Source organism: Malaclemys terrapin, chromosome 2 (assembly GCF_027887155.1).
Source record: "Malaclemys terrapin pileata isolate rMalTer1 chromosome 2, rMalTer1.hap1, whole genome shotgun sequence".
Lineage (NCBI taxonomy): Eukaryota > Metazoa > Chordata > Testudines > Emydidae > Malaclemys > Malaclemys terrapin.
In genome coordinates this window covers 257,434,157-257,450,707 of record NC_071506.1, presented here as the reverse complement: position 1 = coordinate 257,450,707, position 16,551 = coordinate 257,434,157, and the positions used below count along the sequence as shown (strand labels likewise).

The following is a 16,551-nucleotide window of genomic DNA, read 5'->3' as shown; positions in this document are numbered from 1 at the left end:
CTCTGTTCTTCCCACTTCATTTCCTTCCTTTCAGCAATTCCTACTTTACACCCTCGTGGATTTCATTCCTGCCTCCTTCCCTATTCCATATGCTAAAGTGATCAGCAATGAAATAGTTAAAGCTGACATCTGAAATATCACCATTGCACTTGATTAGATTAATAGAGGGAAGACAGGTCACACCTCTCTATAACATTGTTTCAGAATGTTTGCAAACTCGCTCAGATATCACTGCATCAGTTACAGTCAGTTCATGTTTTCAAGGTTATCTTTGCAACTATGGGGAGTAGATACTTAAAAGAGAGAGAGAGAGGATTATGCAGAATCTGAATATGTCACGCAGACCACCTACATGCATCCAGCTCCAGGCTGGATGTTTGACGCTACTGGCTAATGTAATCAGAGACAATAAGCAAATGATTCCTGTCTAATTGAAATGGAAAATATGAGACACCCAGCACATTTCTGGGTACTCAAAATAATAATAATCTTATTTAAGTGGGTTAATTTAAAATTCCTTGACTTCTGTAGATTTTTAATCAGTAATAATGAGGATTTAACCTAGATGGTGATGTTTGCGAGTTCTGTAGCCCGTGGCAGTTTCCAATTAAAGTTAAAATTAGCAGTGAAACACAGAAAAATTCTAAAATAAGATATTTAACAATGCTAATCAGAACAAATAAGTGTTTAAGTCTTAGATTCTCAAGGTCACCCATGCTAGAGTGATTGAACTGACAATCAATTCTTAAACCACATGGGGGGTGAAGTGACTAAGGTTGCTATAGCCACATGACAATATGTATGGAAAAATATACCCCTTGTGTCAAAAGCAGCCCCATGATGAAAGTAGCCCCATGATATAAGAAATGGGCAAGGGGACTTGCAGTGAATTGGAGATTGATGAGGGTACAATTTTAGAAATGTTTGGTTGCTTAACAGGAAGCCAGTGGAGTCACTGCAGGAAGAGATTTTCTGAAATCGTGGGTGTGTGTACACAATTATGTAGTGAAGGGTGTATTTCCAAAAATTGTGCAGATTTTCTTTGCTCTTTATCAGGCTTTTTGAACACGTGGAGATTAATGGAAGGAGGAGGCACATATCAGAGCCTTAGGGGGGCTCACGTCAGGGCCCTAGTGGGGCTCTGGGTGATCGCTACTTCCCACCACCCAACACAGATGTAATGAGGTTGAGTAGTGTCCGCAAAAAAGAAACTAAACAACTAATTATTCCTCAAGAAAGGTTTTTAATGACTTATGATTATAAAGGCAACACAGATAGAATGTGCCCAGCGACTTTATGTGTACTGTAACCATCCCCAACCAACACAAATTCATATGCAATACTGATACATTAATCAACTATAGTTTACTAATTTTAACCTACCTATTAACTTATTTAACAACTTATAAACTTTTACTGTCTTTTATGATAAACTTGATGGTAACTTATACTGAAGACAGGACAGCGACTTGTAAAGCTTTTATGATTTATAAACTGCTAACTTAATCAATGCTGTACCCGGTTTCAGCAAGGCACAAAACATATAAAGTTACTATATATTGATTAACTATTGACTACTACTATTTTTAAACAACTTAAACAATTTACTAATATACTTAAACTATGGTATTAATACAGACTTAAGATTAACCAGCTCGAGCATAACCAGACCTTTTTAGTTCAAAATCTTACCCTGCTTTCATCCAAAGATACATTACCTTTAGTTGACCAATTCCTGCACTGGCCAGGTACAGATAGTCAGTGAAGCGCAAGTCCCTTTGGTTCAGGGGGTGTATGTGAGCCTGACAAAGAGTGATCTCCTTTAGGTGTACACACCACACCACACACACACACACACACACACACACACTATTTTATACAGTATTTGCTGGCCGTGTTTCAAAACAAGTCAACCAATCAAGGTGGCCAAATATTCTAGGGTGGTATTTGCGGTTGTCTTGAACTAATGAACTGTGCATCTGTGCCCAGCTCCTCTCTTCTCTATGCGGCTAATTGTGGTCAATTTTCTAGACTCAAAAAATTCTCGAGTCAGCTTAAAGAGGTATTTGGTTGCAGAGCATAGTAACCACAAAGCCTGTATCAATCTTTAGAGGGTTTCCTTCTTAGTCTATAAAGCTTCCTAGATGGATTATGCTTATGCTTGCAGGATTCTACTGTACTCGCTTCTTACAACTTCCTGAAGTTTGAGGCCTAACAGTACTTAGCCTGACACTACTTGACAAGGCTTATGCACATTAATCACATCCCCCCGAGACCTAAACTTCCGACTTAGCAAAAACAATATTTATTTGAGTATATTCAGCAATAACAGGGGGCAAATAGTGAATGCAGGCAAACGTTAAGGCCCCAGCAATAACTATGGTAAGACAGACTAACAATCCCAGAAGAATATGTGGGCCTAGGAATGTTAGGTCCTGGACCTTGACTGAGGAATGTAGTATTACGTGAGCCTTAGAGGCATTTTCAAATAATTAATATATATGCATAGATATTTGTATGCAGTGTTAGTCACCCAAATTATGACTGGTACTAACAGGGAATTTGTTTACCCAATTTGTAGTTGCTGTATAACTTAATTCTTTTACTAATTTGTTTTTTCCTTGCCTTTATGCTGTTTGCTGCCTTTCATGTGTTGTAAACAGTTAGGAAGGTTATGCACATTGTAAATGTTGTACAGCAATAATATAGTTGTTTTTACAAAATAACCAAGCTGACAGTTTATCCTGGTTCAGCTAGTAATTTTTAGCTGATTCTTAACTTAATTGTCCATATATGGTAGATAGGTGTATTTGACCAGTTTTTTATTTATAAAGCACTTCACTTTTCTTTTCTTGATGCTTGGGGATTTCTTCACTGTATATTGATATTATCTGGTATTTTTGTGGTGTGATATCTTCTGATGTCTTTAGTCTGTGAGATACAACTTAAACATCTAGTTAGTTAACATAATAAAGTTTTTTTTTTTTAACATTTTTTTTAGTATTCCAAATTTAATACATAGAGTAGGGACAAGTTTTTTTATAACCCAAGCTATACTTTTTGCAATTGTTGTATAGACATTCATTTTTATTTGAGGTGAATTACTAATATTTTATATTAAATGTAATGCTTAACAGCTAAAATAAATGCTCACAATCTTTCATAAGAAGGTGCATTGCTTTCCCTTGCTGAACACTTTGTTTCAGCAAAAGAGTCAGTGACATAATTTTAACAAGCCTTTTAGAGTTAATTTTCTTTTTGATACAAACTTTACTCGTGTTAACTGTTTAGAAGCATAAACTTTAACAACCATTGCTTCCCATTAACATAACATAACAAAAGAAAAGTATATAAAATTAAACCAACTATAAAATTAAACCAAAATAAATTTTAAATACAGATCCATGCAATTACTTTGAGGGTATTCAACTTTTATGATGCTTTGTTATGTTTGGGAGCCAAAGGTGGAAACCTGTTGAAAATGTAAAAACCCGTTGAAATTATTTGGTTAGCTTTATGCATAAATTGTTATTTTTAAACATTTTTGCTATCACATTCTTATAACTATATTTAAAAGTGCAAACAAGTTTATAAAAAGCCCACACAAGAAACTGACATTTTGTTAATATTATCTTTACCTTAATGTTGAGGTTTCCCCTTACATTTTTTCTTTGAATAACAAATAAAAAAACTGAAAAAACAAAATAAAATTGAGATTGAAAAAGAGAATTCTTTGCAATTGCATTATTTCTTGAGGCAGAAATATATGTACATATATTTGTAACTGAAACCTTTTTGAACTTTGCACGAAAAAATGGTGCTAATAATGCTATGATTATACCCCAACCATGATCTTAAAATAGTGTGGTACCACGTATACATATATTTTTAAAAGGGTATAAAATTGATTTTTGTTGCAACAATCATAAAAAATAGTCACGTGACACACACAACATACAACACTCATGACATACAGGACAAACTTACAATTAAAAACAAATGGCGCCAGAATTTTATTTATAACTATACAAAATAAGGCAAACTAAAATATAAAATAAACAAAAGGTTTAAACATCTAAATAAGCAAGTTATTACCTTGTTATTTAAAACTTTTAATACAAATGTGATAAAATTTATATAATTACTTGCAAAATTTGTTGTATTAATTTAGTACTTAAGGCATTTTTTGTTACTTCATATTTAACATTATTTTAAAGCTTTGCTATATGGAAAAGAGAAAAGCTCATGTTTCAAATATTAGTTAGTGGTTAGGATTAAAGACAGAGTGTGCCTTTTTGCTGCTTGGCAATCATATCTTCAAGAAAGTTAGGAATAATTCCAGCTATTGCATCCCTGAAGGGTTAAAATAATTAATTTACTGGATTTTTTACCTTGTTTTTTCTTTGTTTGTTGGTTTGTTCTGTTTTCAATGCTTTATCTTTTGGAGGTTTCTGTAAAAACTATAACTTTTAAATCAAAGTGAGAGAGCTTAAGTGAGGAAAGGCGGGAAAAATGGGAGGTGAAGCAGCAGCAGCGAGTTTTGCAAACTGAGCTGCAATGAGGAGAGGCAGAGGAAATAGGGGGTGTGCGTGTGGAGGAAGAGCAACCTAGGAAGGTAGCGAAATGAAAATACAGGCAGCAGCAGCGAGTTTAGCAAACTGAGAAAGCATATAAAGGACAAAACTTAACCGGTATGTAAAAATATTTAAGAAAGAAGGGTACATTTTTAGATATGAGCGCGGAGTGTGGTTCCGTGGGTTAAAGCAGTTGGGAACCTGCACAGTTGGGAACTGGGCCCCTGGTTTTTATTCTGTCTTTGAGAGTGGGGGTAGTTACCTGCTCTTGTAAAACCTGAATTTGTTCCCCCAGTGTTTGTTGAAACTTTTTTATTTACTCCCCTGCGATGGAGTCGCAGCTCCTGTTTTCTAATGTGCTTTGTGAACTGTTCCATTTTTTCCTTCATTTGATTTACCAGTTTAGTGAAAATATCGTGTGCTACTTTTTTCATTTGTGCACTTACTTGTTCTGTTCTGACAGGCACCAGTCTAGGTCTCAGTTTAAGTTTAACCTGAACCTGGCATTTATTATAAGGTGGTGGTTACAATGCAGTGGACCCAGTTTCATCTTTTAATTTTGCTAGGGCCACCTTTTTCCATTTCTGTCCCCATTCTTCAGGCACAGGGTAGCTACCTGAAGCCTGTTGTTTACCAAAATTATTTATAATAGGGGACGGCACATGTACTTTTTGTAGGTTCCTTGCAGCTATTTCCAATGTTTTATTCTGTTCCTGTGCTGGCTGTCTCTGAGCTGCTCGCCACCCTGCAAGGGAAGTGGGAGCAGTCCAGGGCTGTGTAGATTCTTTTGATTTTTCTAACTCCTTCTCTGTTACTGTTACTTGCCCCAACCATTTAGCAGCCATGGTTAGTTTGCAATATTTTAATCAGACCATAAAGTCATTTAGCTAATCATTAAATACCCTGGGGATATAAAACCTTACAATTGTGGACCAGCCACAGAACTTCACTAATGGGATGTTGGGGTGCAGAGGGCATTTGCCTGAGCCGGATGATGGGGGAACTTGAATGAGGAGATGGTGAGTTCCAGTGTACTGGGTTTTGGAGATCACAGAACACCTAAAGGTAGCAAGACAGAGGGTAAAACCCCACCATGGATTTGTCCCAGCTGGATGTCTTGTGCTAAGAGAGTCATATCATTTCCGGACAATGCCCTAAACCCGCCCCCCCTCCAACAGCGACTAAGGCAGTATTAGGCCAGGAGCAGCGAGATCTAAAGCTGGACACCTTGTCCTCTGACCTCTCCATCCCACTGGCTCCCCTTTGCCAGCCGCTTCCCCACCCTTCCATCTCCCTTCCCCTCACAGATCCCCACGACCCCCATCTTCTCTCTCTTCCTCCAGCTCCCCACAACCCCCATCTCCCCTCCTCAGACAGCTCCTCTCCCGCCCCCCACAACCCCCAGCTTCTCTCTTCCTCCATCTCCCCACAACCTCCATCTCCCCTCCTCACACAGCTCCTCTCCCTCCACCCATCTCCCTTCCCCCCACAGCTCCTCTTCCACCCCCCCAACTTCTCTCTTCCTCCATCTCCCCACAACCCCACCTCCCTTCCCCCCACAGCTCCTCTCCCTCCCACTAGAACCCCCAGCTTCTCTCTCTTCCTCCACCTCCCCACAACCCCATCTCCCCTCCTCGCACAGCTTCTCTCCCTCCGCCCACCTCCCTTCCCCCCACAGCTCCTCTGCCGCCCCCAACCCCCAGTTCTCTCTTTCTCCAGCTCCCCACACCCCCATCTCCCCACCCCACAAACAGTTTCTCTCCAGCCCCCCACAACCCCCAGCTTCTCTCTCTTTCTCCAGCTCCCCACACCCCCATCTCCCCACCCCACAAACAGCTTCTCTCCAGCCCCCCACAACCCCCAGCTTCTCTCTCTTCCTCCAGCCCCCCACCACCCCCATCTCCCCACCCCACAAACAGCTTCTCTCCAGCCTCCCACAACCCCCAGCTTCTCTGTCTTCCTCCAGCCCCCCCCCACCCCCAGCTGCCCATAAGCGCCCTGCTGTCCCCGCCCCCAGCACCTTTCCTCTCCACGTCCCTCACTCCACCCCTCCCCCGGCACGTGACGCGGGAGCGCTGACGCCGCGCCGTGCCCTGGGGGAGCTGCCGCTGCGCGAGGAGGAGACGGTGGCAGCGGCGGGGGGAGGTGGTGGCAGCGGCGGGAGTCGCCGCGCTGAGGCGGGAGCGGAGTCGACGCCCACCCGGGTAAGGTGGTTGTGAGCCGGGGGCTGCGGCGCGGCAGAGCGCGGGGGCAGCGGGGACCCTGCGGGTGGCCCCGTTGGCTGGTGGGAGGCTGCTGCTCCAGGGACGCCCCCTGGCTGGCTGTGGCGGGAGGGGTCTCGGACGGTGCCCCCGAGTCCGTTCCGGGGGGAGCCTGGGCTCCTTGTGCCCCCACCCCTGCGGTGCCCGAGGGCGGGGGTCCTAGGGGTTGCCGTGCGGGGCCGAGCTGGGGAGCCGCCTGGCCCGGCCCAGACGGTGACTGGGACCAGCCGCTTGGAGGATCCCGATAGCGGCCAGTTATGGAATAACCTGCCCATGGGGGAAGTTTCTTCCTGGCCCTTGCCCGTGGCTGGCTTGTGCCCGGAAGCGTGAAGGCATCTGTCCTTCCTGCGCTGTTGTCCAGGGGCTGTTAGACCCGTGCGGTGCGGGGCTGGCCTGTCCTGACTCACCATAACTCCTGGGTTGGGTGGGGGCAAAGTGAGTGACACCAGCACTGCTATCCCCCTGCCTTCCCTATACCGACAAGCTGGCAGCGAAAGACTTTCTTGTGTTGAAAATGTGAAGTGATTTTGCGTGTGGGGGGGTCATGTCACAGGCTGTGCTCAATACTGTTTGGTATGTTTTTCGTAGTCCTTTGAGTATTAAAATACTGCAGATATACATGCTCACAAATCAGTCAACGGAGCTATGAATGTCTTATGTAATTTTGTTTCACATGTTAAAACGACTCCTAAAGCTCCGATCAAAACAACTTGAATGCTAATTGAGATGGTAGCCATTACTGTATTTTTCAGATGCCCATGTTGAATGGGGACTCTAACACGCCCTAAAATAGTTTGAATGCTGCTTGTTTGTATGATTTAATCATAGTGTATAGACACAGATTTGCTCAGCTATTTATAGCTGGTCATTCTAGTCAACAACATAACAAAAGTGCACAGCGAAAGGCAAGGGGCTGATGTTAGGCTGCATGCTCGTTAATATGTACAGTTGCTGAAAAGTGGCTTTTAAAAGTGGCTTTGACAACGATTTAAAAAATATACCATGTACTCTGAAGTCTACAGGCTGAGTCAATAGACAATTATCAGGAAATTGGATAGTTACTTGTTATGCTTTTAATTTTTAAGGAAGTCTAAACATTTTTGGGGGGGCTTATTCTGCTTGGGAATTCCATTTGTCTCCTAATACTAATGATGGTTTATGTCTGAGGAAGGGGGTAGAGGAGTAGACCTGTTTTTTAAAGGGCCTGCAAGTCCCTACTGTCCACATTAGCTGTTTGTGTTTCATATATACATGTGCATGATAGCTTGAAATGATTTTTGCCTAAAATTCTGTACAAATAACTGATGCATGTTGTCAAGCAAAACTGTTCTGATGAACTTCAGTATGTGAAATTCATTTCTAACAGGGCAGATGTGAGGGAAAATGGTCTTACAGAAAGTATGGACTTGAGATATTCTGTGATGATATTAAAAAAAAAAAAGTAGCTTTTTGGATATTATAGAAGATTTCTTTAAATTCTGCTCCTAACATGAACACACATAAAAAGCAGAATATATTGCCGATTTCCTTTGTTATTCCCCTCAGTCATTGAATATATTGAAAAGCTTTAAAGAGTGATCAGCTAATTTTTGTTTTTGATCATGAAAAATAAGAAATAGTGCCTCATTGGAGAAATTTGAATAAAAGACTAAATTCATCCCTGATATAAAAAGAATTACACAAAGGGTTTAATTCTGTCCCTAAACTAAGTATATCCTGGGACCATATTCAAGAAATGCTGTTGCAGCAAATGTTTTTGAGGGTGCTGAAAGGACAAACTCAAGGGGAAAAAATCTACTATGTAGAGATAATTGGGTGGATTTTATATTTCATCTGGCCTTCAGTTGGTAAGAATTTATGACAGATGTTCTCCAATATGATTTCTGTGGCTGACTTTCTTGTTTGTGCAGCAACATCATTAATGTATTCATCGCAGCTGTAGGGAATAATGCTTGTCAATGAAATATCTATTGCAGAGGTGGTACAAGAACCAAGCCATTGTTTTTGTGTGGCTCACATAAACAGTGGCTATTGTTTGGGGTCATAACAGTAGCTCTTCAAAAATACTTCTAAAAATCTAAGTAATTGTAAAAACTTTTCTGATATTCTTCAAACAACTCTTGGGAAAGGAGTCCAGTTCGTAGAAGCTTAGGGCATGGCTACACTTGCAAACGTAGAGCGCTTTGAATTAAACTAGCCTTCATAGAGCGCAGTAGGGAAAAGCGCTGCAGTCTGCCCACACTGACAGCTGCAAGTGCACTGGCGTGTCCACATTTGCGGCACTTGCAGAAGCATTGGGAGTGGTGCATTGTGGGCAGCTATCCCACAGCGCACCTCTTCCCATTCTGGCGCTATGGTTTGTGGGAAGGGGGCGAGAGGTGCAGGGCATTTGGGGTCCTGTCCCAACGCCCCATGATGCATCGGTTCGAATCCCAGCAATCCCTCTGCTTCCGTCCACAATTGGCGCCATCTTTCAACGTTTTTTGTACTGCGTGCTCTATCTTCCCTTTTGGTCTGCGGGAATGGAGCCTGAACTGCTGAGGAATATGCTGACGAGCTATTGCAATCTGGAAGCTGGCAACTCCAGACAGCTACCGATCAGTCGCTAACCAGTTTGGAGTGCGGAGTTGACTATTGGAATTGTGTTGATGCAAGTTTGCAGGGCCATTAATCCCATCCTGCTCAGAAAAACCATGACTCTGGGTAACGTGCATGACATTGTGGCTGGCTTTGCACAAATGGGTTTCCCTAATTGCGGAGGGGCGATAGATGGGACACATTCCAATTCTGGCACCAGCCCACCTAGCCTCCGAGTACGTTAATCGGAAGGGGTATTTCTCTATGGTTCTCCAGGCGCTTGTGGATCACTATGGGCGTTTCGTTGACATTGACGCAGGCTGGCCCGGAAAGGTGCATGACGCACACATCCTGAACACTGGCCTGTTCAGGAAGCTGCAAGCCAGGACTTTTTTCACAGACCAGAAGATCCGCGTGCTGTACCATCCATAACATTTGTGAAGGGAAGGGTGAAAGATTAATTCAGGCATGGCACTCAGAGGTTCAACACCTGGAAGCTGAATTTGAACAGCCAAAGAGCAGGGCTATTAGAGGGGCCCAGCTTGAGGCTGCAAGGATTAGGGATGCCTTGAGGGAGCAATTTGAGGCTGAAAGCCACCAGTAATGTCCAGTGGCCTGCACAGGAGTAAAGTGCAATGGTTCCAATGTGAGTAGTAATCTGTGTTTGCTACGTATGATACACTGACTTGCAGTGCCTGTTGCTTTCCTGGGCTAAAGTATCTTTTACTTTATGCAATAATAAAGAATGTTTTCAAAGCAAAAAAAATCCATTTATTGAAAAGAAAATGCATTTATTGAAAAGAAACACAACTGCTTGGGAAACAGGGCAAGGGGGTGGGGTGGGGAACGGTATAATCACAGATTTGCGTATGTCCTGTTATCATACTCAGCCTTCCTGTCTGGAGTGCTGTGCAATGAGTGCTGTACTTCAGGATGGCTATACTGCATGGTGATGGGGGTTGAGTGCAGTGGGTAAGGGTCGTAGTTTTCATGGCTTGGTGGTGAAGCTATAGGTGTTGGAGGCAGCTGGTGGCGATAAGAACCCGGATGTTGGAGAAAGTGGGTTGGAGGTGACATGGGGGTACAAGGGAAAGAGTTCTGGTACAAGGGCTGCAGGGTCAGGCGGGCGCGGTAGTGCTCTGCCTGCATGGCTACGAGTGCCTGGGTCGAGTCCGCTTGGCTCGCCATGATGCTTATCAGCCGCACCATGCTTTGGGGCTGGCAATCTGCATTCTGCTGGCGGACCCTCCTTTCACTCTCCCGCCACTCCTGCACTTCTTGATTTTCATTAAGGGAGTGCTGCATGTCCTCTTTGCTTCTACCTGGCCTCTTCCTGGTTCTTTGCAGCCTCTCGGCAGGTGATAACCCAGACGGCTGAGATCTCAAGGTTGCATCTGTAAAGGCAAAATGCAACACGTAACAGAGGCAGCATTGTTCACACCAGAGGGAGCAAGGATTCCCCCGTACTTAAGGAGGGCAAGCACAGTCTACACAGTAGCTTAATTTGCTCGTTCCAAAACGAGCGCGCACAACCCCTGGGAGCCCCAAAATGATGAGTAAGCACAAGGTCAAGGGGGACTGATTCTTTCATGGCTGTACTGTCCTCCGGGTTTCTGTGCCTTGGGGAGAGCCAACTGCTGCAGGAGGCCCCTATACTGAACACTGTCCCCACATTTTTCACAGGAGTTTGTCCTGGAAGATATCTCGCTGCTGAGGTGACCTGGGAAGCAAGGGAGGGTCTTCTACTAGAATGTGGCTTCCGCCCTGGCCCATATGCAGCTTGCCTGTGTGCAGCAATGGTCCCTCCCTCCCCCCCCCCCCCCCGGTCTCTCATGGCACAGTGGCGCGGGCATGTTAGCCTGACTGGAACAAGGACCACAGTGGCTCTCCCACGAAACCTGTGCAAGTGCATTGCCCAAGTTCTGGATGAGACCTTTGAAGAGATCACTGAGGCCGATTACCGCGATGTGAGAGAGCACATCAACGCCCTATTCCGCATCCAGGCATGCATGCAGCCCTAACACTCCCTGCCCCAAGAGCTCGCACTGAATAACTTCCTTCCCAAAATAAAAGCTGCTTGCCAGGAACCTCCTCTGGTATTTTTCCTTCCCCAAGCACTGGCCGCCGTGACTGGCTACCTTCCTCCTGGTTGCATGCATCTAGGGATGATGGGGTGTCTTCTTTCTCCTCAGCATCCTCGCTCCCGCTTTGATCCTCCTCCTCCTGCCTTGTTGGACTGGGCTCTGAAGTGTCCAAGGTTGTACTCAGAGTGGAGGAGGGGTCGCCCCCCAAGTATTGCATCTATCTCTTTGTAAAAACGGCAGGTCGTGGGTGCAGCAGCAGAGTGGCTGTTTGCCTCGTGGGCTTTGCTGTAGGCATTCTGCAGCTCCTTCACTTTAACCCTGCACTGCAGAGCGTCCTGGTCATGGCCCCTTTCCATCATGTCCATTGATATCTGCCTGATGGTATCGTAATTCCTACGGCTGGAGCGCAGCTGGAACTGGATAGCTTCCTCCCCCCAAACACTGATGAGGTCCAGCACCTCGCCATTGCTCCATACTGTGTATCGCCTGGCGCGTGGAGGCATGGTCACCTGGAAAGATTCGCTGAGAGCACTCCATGCCTAGTTGAGCAAACGGGGTTTTCAAAATTTCCAGAGAATTTAAAGGACAGGTCTGAGGGCAGGGCAGTAGTGTTCAAACTGATGACCAGAGTGGCTTGTACAGGCATTGTGGGACACTTCTGGAGGCTGATCGGAGTGCATTAACAGACCAGGGCGTCCACACTGGCGCCATGGCGCTCCAGTAGGGGCGCATCAAACCTTATTCCACTCGCCGAGGTGGAGTACCAGGTGCGCTCTAGCCGCAGAGTCAGAGCGCTCTACATGCCTTGCAAGTGTGGACGTGTCATGAGTTAGAGCACACTGGACTGCTTTAATGTGCTCTAACTCACAAGAAATGCAGTCAATACACAACTGCACTAACTGCTATGACAGCAACCCAGCAACCACACACGGGGAGATCTTTGTTCTTTGTGTAGAGTAGGGCTGATATTTGAAGATGGGAGGTGCTGTGGAATCTGGGGAAGTAGCTGAGCTACATAGAGTACTTATTTCAGGCCTTATCTGAAAGTTGCACAGATTTAACTAAAGGTGTGTTTTTAAAATCAATTTAAACGCATGCAAGTCTGTGTAGTCACTCTTATTTTAGTTTGAGAGTCTTATTTCAGTGTAGATTGTGTTTTTTTTTTTTTTAGAGTTTTGCTAAACTGAAATAAACTATTATTAAACCAACCTAAAAGTGTTTACATGCAGATTTACACCAATTTGAAATAAATTGGTTTAAAAAAGCAACTTTAGTTATAGTAGTGCAAATTTGTTCTTAGACAAGGCCCCAGATTATTTATGGATGAATCTCTTCTGGCGGGGTATGTGTCTGACAATGAGGGAATTGTCATAACAAACCCATTATTCCATTAAAATTGGAGAAGTCTTTTTATATGAGAGAGACTAAATTTTGGACCCAAGGCTCCTGAATCATGGCCAGGAGAGGGCTTTTTTTCTTTCAGCAGGTCATAAAACCTACCCAATATTAAGCATGTCCTTGCAGAATTTAATGGATAATCACTGTCTCTGTGTTGAGAAGTGTTCCATATCCCCTAGGAAATGGGTGACCTAAAAGATCTTCTGCATGATCTCGTAATCTAAAAATCTAACTTAATATGTTTTAACTGCTTCAGTTCCTATTATATAGGTAGTATAATTGTATTCTGCATAGTACATCACCTTAGGATGGTACAAATGCCTTGTAGAGTGGGGGAACTTAATTACTGCCAGACTATAAGGATGTTGTCAGTGTTTTAAATGCACTCTGGCACCCAGGCTTTCCTTGACCAAAGAAACAAGTATAGATACTGATCTCAGTCCTGTTGTCAATAAGAAAATTCACCATTGACTACAGTGTGATCAGTGGGGGTCCATTCAGTAACATTAATCTCATGAATCAGGTTTCCAGATACATTAAAATATCAAAGCCTACAGATGTACTCTATAGAGGAAGTTGCTTCAAGTAATACTTAAAACACACATACACAGCACTTTCCATCTGAGGATTGCAAAGCACTTTACCATAGTGGGAATTCATTATCATTTTACAGTTGATGGGGTGGGTGGGTGGAACTGAGCGACAGAGAAGTTACAAAACTTGACCCACTGTATCTCTTTAGGCAGTGACAAAGTCAGGAATAAATCAAGAACTCTTAACTCCAGTCATATGTGCTCGCTTCTAGACTACACTAGCATTACTTGCTTGGAAAGCATGCCTAAACTTTTGTCATAGGGGTTTGACAATACCTCCTTACTTTGAAGAATCAGAAGATGGGCATTCAGATCTTTGGAAGGGCACAAATTAGAATCGTTTACTAAGATAAGAATCCGCTAGTGGTACTACTGTAGTTCGGAAAGTCTCTCTTCTGTGGCAGCATTCACAAGAATGACTACATACAATCTATTGCATTTTTGGATACGTGTGATAAAGAGCATGGAATTATTTTGATGTTGAGCATTCACAGGACCCACTCATCCTGTTGGTGGGAAACGATGAGCTCCAGGTATCCCTATTGCCTTTCACTGTGACAGATAGAAATGGGTCTTACTCACTAGCTTGATTTTGACATGAGCTACATATAAACCTGCATTAATGTCTCAATCTACCATGGGATGCACTGATAAAAGGAACATGATAATTTTCTTTCCTGTCTAGATATCTAGTCAGTGGTACTCAGACTACGGCAGAAACCTTCATGGGGTGCTTAATGCAGGTCCATTGACTTAAACATACTGCCATGTGAATGATGAAGAGAGCTGCCATCCCTCTCCTTTCCTTAAGAAATAGGACATGAGACTCTGATATTGATAAGAGTGGTAGGATTGGACTCTCTTCTTGATTATTGACTTGTATTTTGTCTCTGCTCCCATAATACTGTGAACTATTTCTTTTTTAAAGCGGGGACAGTAGCTTGTATCAATTTCCATCTTGAAATAACATTAAGCATTTTGGTTTCTTATATGAAGTTTAGCTGATTGTGGTGGTGGGGTGCAACATAAAATGACAACAGCCGTTTCTGTGTGGTGTGACCTTGAAGCAGAGAGCAGCAGTTAGCTGCTGTCAAAGGGAGCAAGCAGTCAGCTTGGAAGAAGCACTAAGAACTGTAAGATTTAATCATTTTAAAAATGGAATATTCCTGTGAGAAGATTTTGAAATTGGGTTGAGGGTGAGACTTGCTGGCAGCTGGGACAGGAGGCAAGATATACCTTAAACATATGTAAGTCATAGCCAAAACACCAAGAATTGATAATGGAAATCTGAAGCTGCAAGCAGAAGGGCAAAGAGGGGGAAAAAAGAATTACATGTGGAGATTGGAGCTGTGCAGCTGAGGAAAGGTAACAGCTGTTCACTTTTTAATCAAAACCATATAATTTTGATAGGAACTTTAACACTGGCACAGACATGTACTTTATAAGCAGAGGATCTACACACACAATCTTAGGCTGTATTTTTGTGCTCCTTTTCAGTTTTGTTTGACTGAATGTAGTGTCATCTTTTTATTCTTTCAAGTCCCCCAATAAAATCCTAATTCAAAGTTTATGATGCTGTTTTTACACTGGAAATTACTGAAATTAAAAAGTCACTCTCATGACATTTTAGGGTGAAGCAGAAGAAGGTGGATTGTAGAAAAAGACACTTGCTTAAGCACCAGTGGCTCCTTATGGACCTCACTACTATGAACTTAGCTCCTTCAACCCCCACTGAATTTAATCGGAAATAAAGGTGCATAATACAATGAAGGATCAGAGTTATGATTAGCCAAACGGACAAAAGAAAAATAAAGGCAAATGTGTTAAAGGCAAAAGGATTTGTTATAGATCTTTGACATTTTCCCCCAGTTTTAGGGTGAAGCAGAAGAAGGTGGATTGTAGAAAAAGACACTTGCTTAAGCACCAGTGGCTCCTTATGGACCTCACTTCCCTCATTAAGATTTCCTATGTTTGCATGATTAGGCTCCAATCCTGCAGTCACTCTGTATGGATGGACCCGTGTCAGTGTAGAGTTGCATTGATTTCATTCTCTTGCAGGGGTAAGCCCATGCAGTTCTAATTGCAGGCTTGGGGCTTTCAGGAGCTGAAAGTTTCTTAAAGAATGTCACAGAGGGTCCTGTGGCACCTTAGAGACTAACAGAAGTATTGGGAGCATAAGCTTTCGTGGGTAAGAACCTCACTTCTTCAGATGCAAGAAGTGAGGTTCTTACCCACGAAAGCTTATGCTCCCAATACTTCTGTTAGTTTCTAAGGTGCTACAGGACCCTCTGTTGCTTTTTACAGATTCAGACTAACACGGCTACCCCTCTGATACTTAAAGAATGTCTACTCCCTAAGCAGAGTGTTCAATAAACTATACATTATTTTATACTTGTCTAATGCTAATCTTAAAATTTCTTATTACTAATTTGTTATGCAGTGGCCAAACTAAATTAGCATCACTTGTTTTTTGGAACTCAAGTTGTCACTGAACTATCACTAATGCTGTAACGGGACTATTAAACAGAGTGCAAGGACGGATATACATTTGGTTATATTGCTTGGACTATGAGAGACTGAAAGCCCTTTCTAAATTTTTCATAGAATACATGCCTCAAATTAGATGTTAAAAGAATTAAACACAAGAAAATAGAAAAATAAAGGCTCATTGTTTGCTCATTACCCTCCTTCACCATTTCTTGTTGGTTCTGTCCTCTTACTCTATTTCCAATGTTCTCTTGTTTGTCTTGTCCCCTTCCCTTCTAGCTCTGTCTGGGTTGTCCCACACTGTCTTGTGAGGTAAGTAATTAGAAAGTGCTTTAAAAACCCCCAACCAATTAAACTGTGGATGTTTTTAACTGCCTTTAACTGGGTTAAAACCCAAAAACTAAATTGGGAACTTAAAATGTATCATTTAGAGAGAGATTAGAAAACAACAATCCTAGCTAATGGTGTCATGGATGTTAGTAAAGCACACTTAAAATCTGCAAGCAGGCTAGCTGCTCCATTATGAAAGCCTGAGTTTGACTGTGGAGGCATTATGCTCTGCATGTGGAAGGGAGAG

General features: G+C 43.0%; 1 protein-coding gene across 7 annotated transcripts in view; it reads left to right on the top strand.

The window, feature by feature from the left end:
- The first annotated feature begins 6,708 nt into the window (after positions 1–6,708).
- Positions 6,709–16,551, top strand: part of ARHGAP12 (Rho GTPase activating protein 12) — a 150,606-nt gene continuing 140,763 nt past the window's right edge. For all 7 annotated transcript variants that reach the window (XM_054020894.1, XM_054020893.1, XM_054020892.1 and 4 more), the window contains exon 1: positions 6,709–6,778. The gene's annotated coding sequence lies outside the window, so the exon portion shown is untranslated. The remainder of the gene's footprint in view (positions 6,779–16,551) is intronic.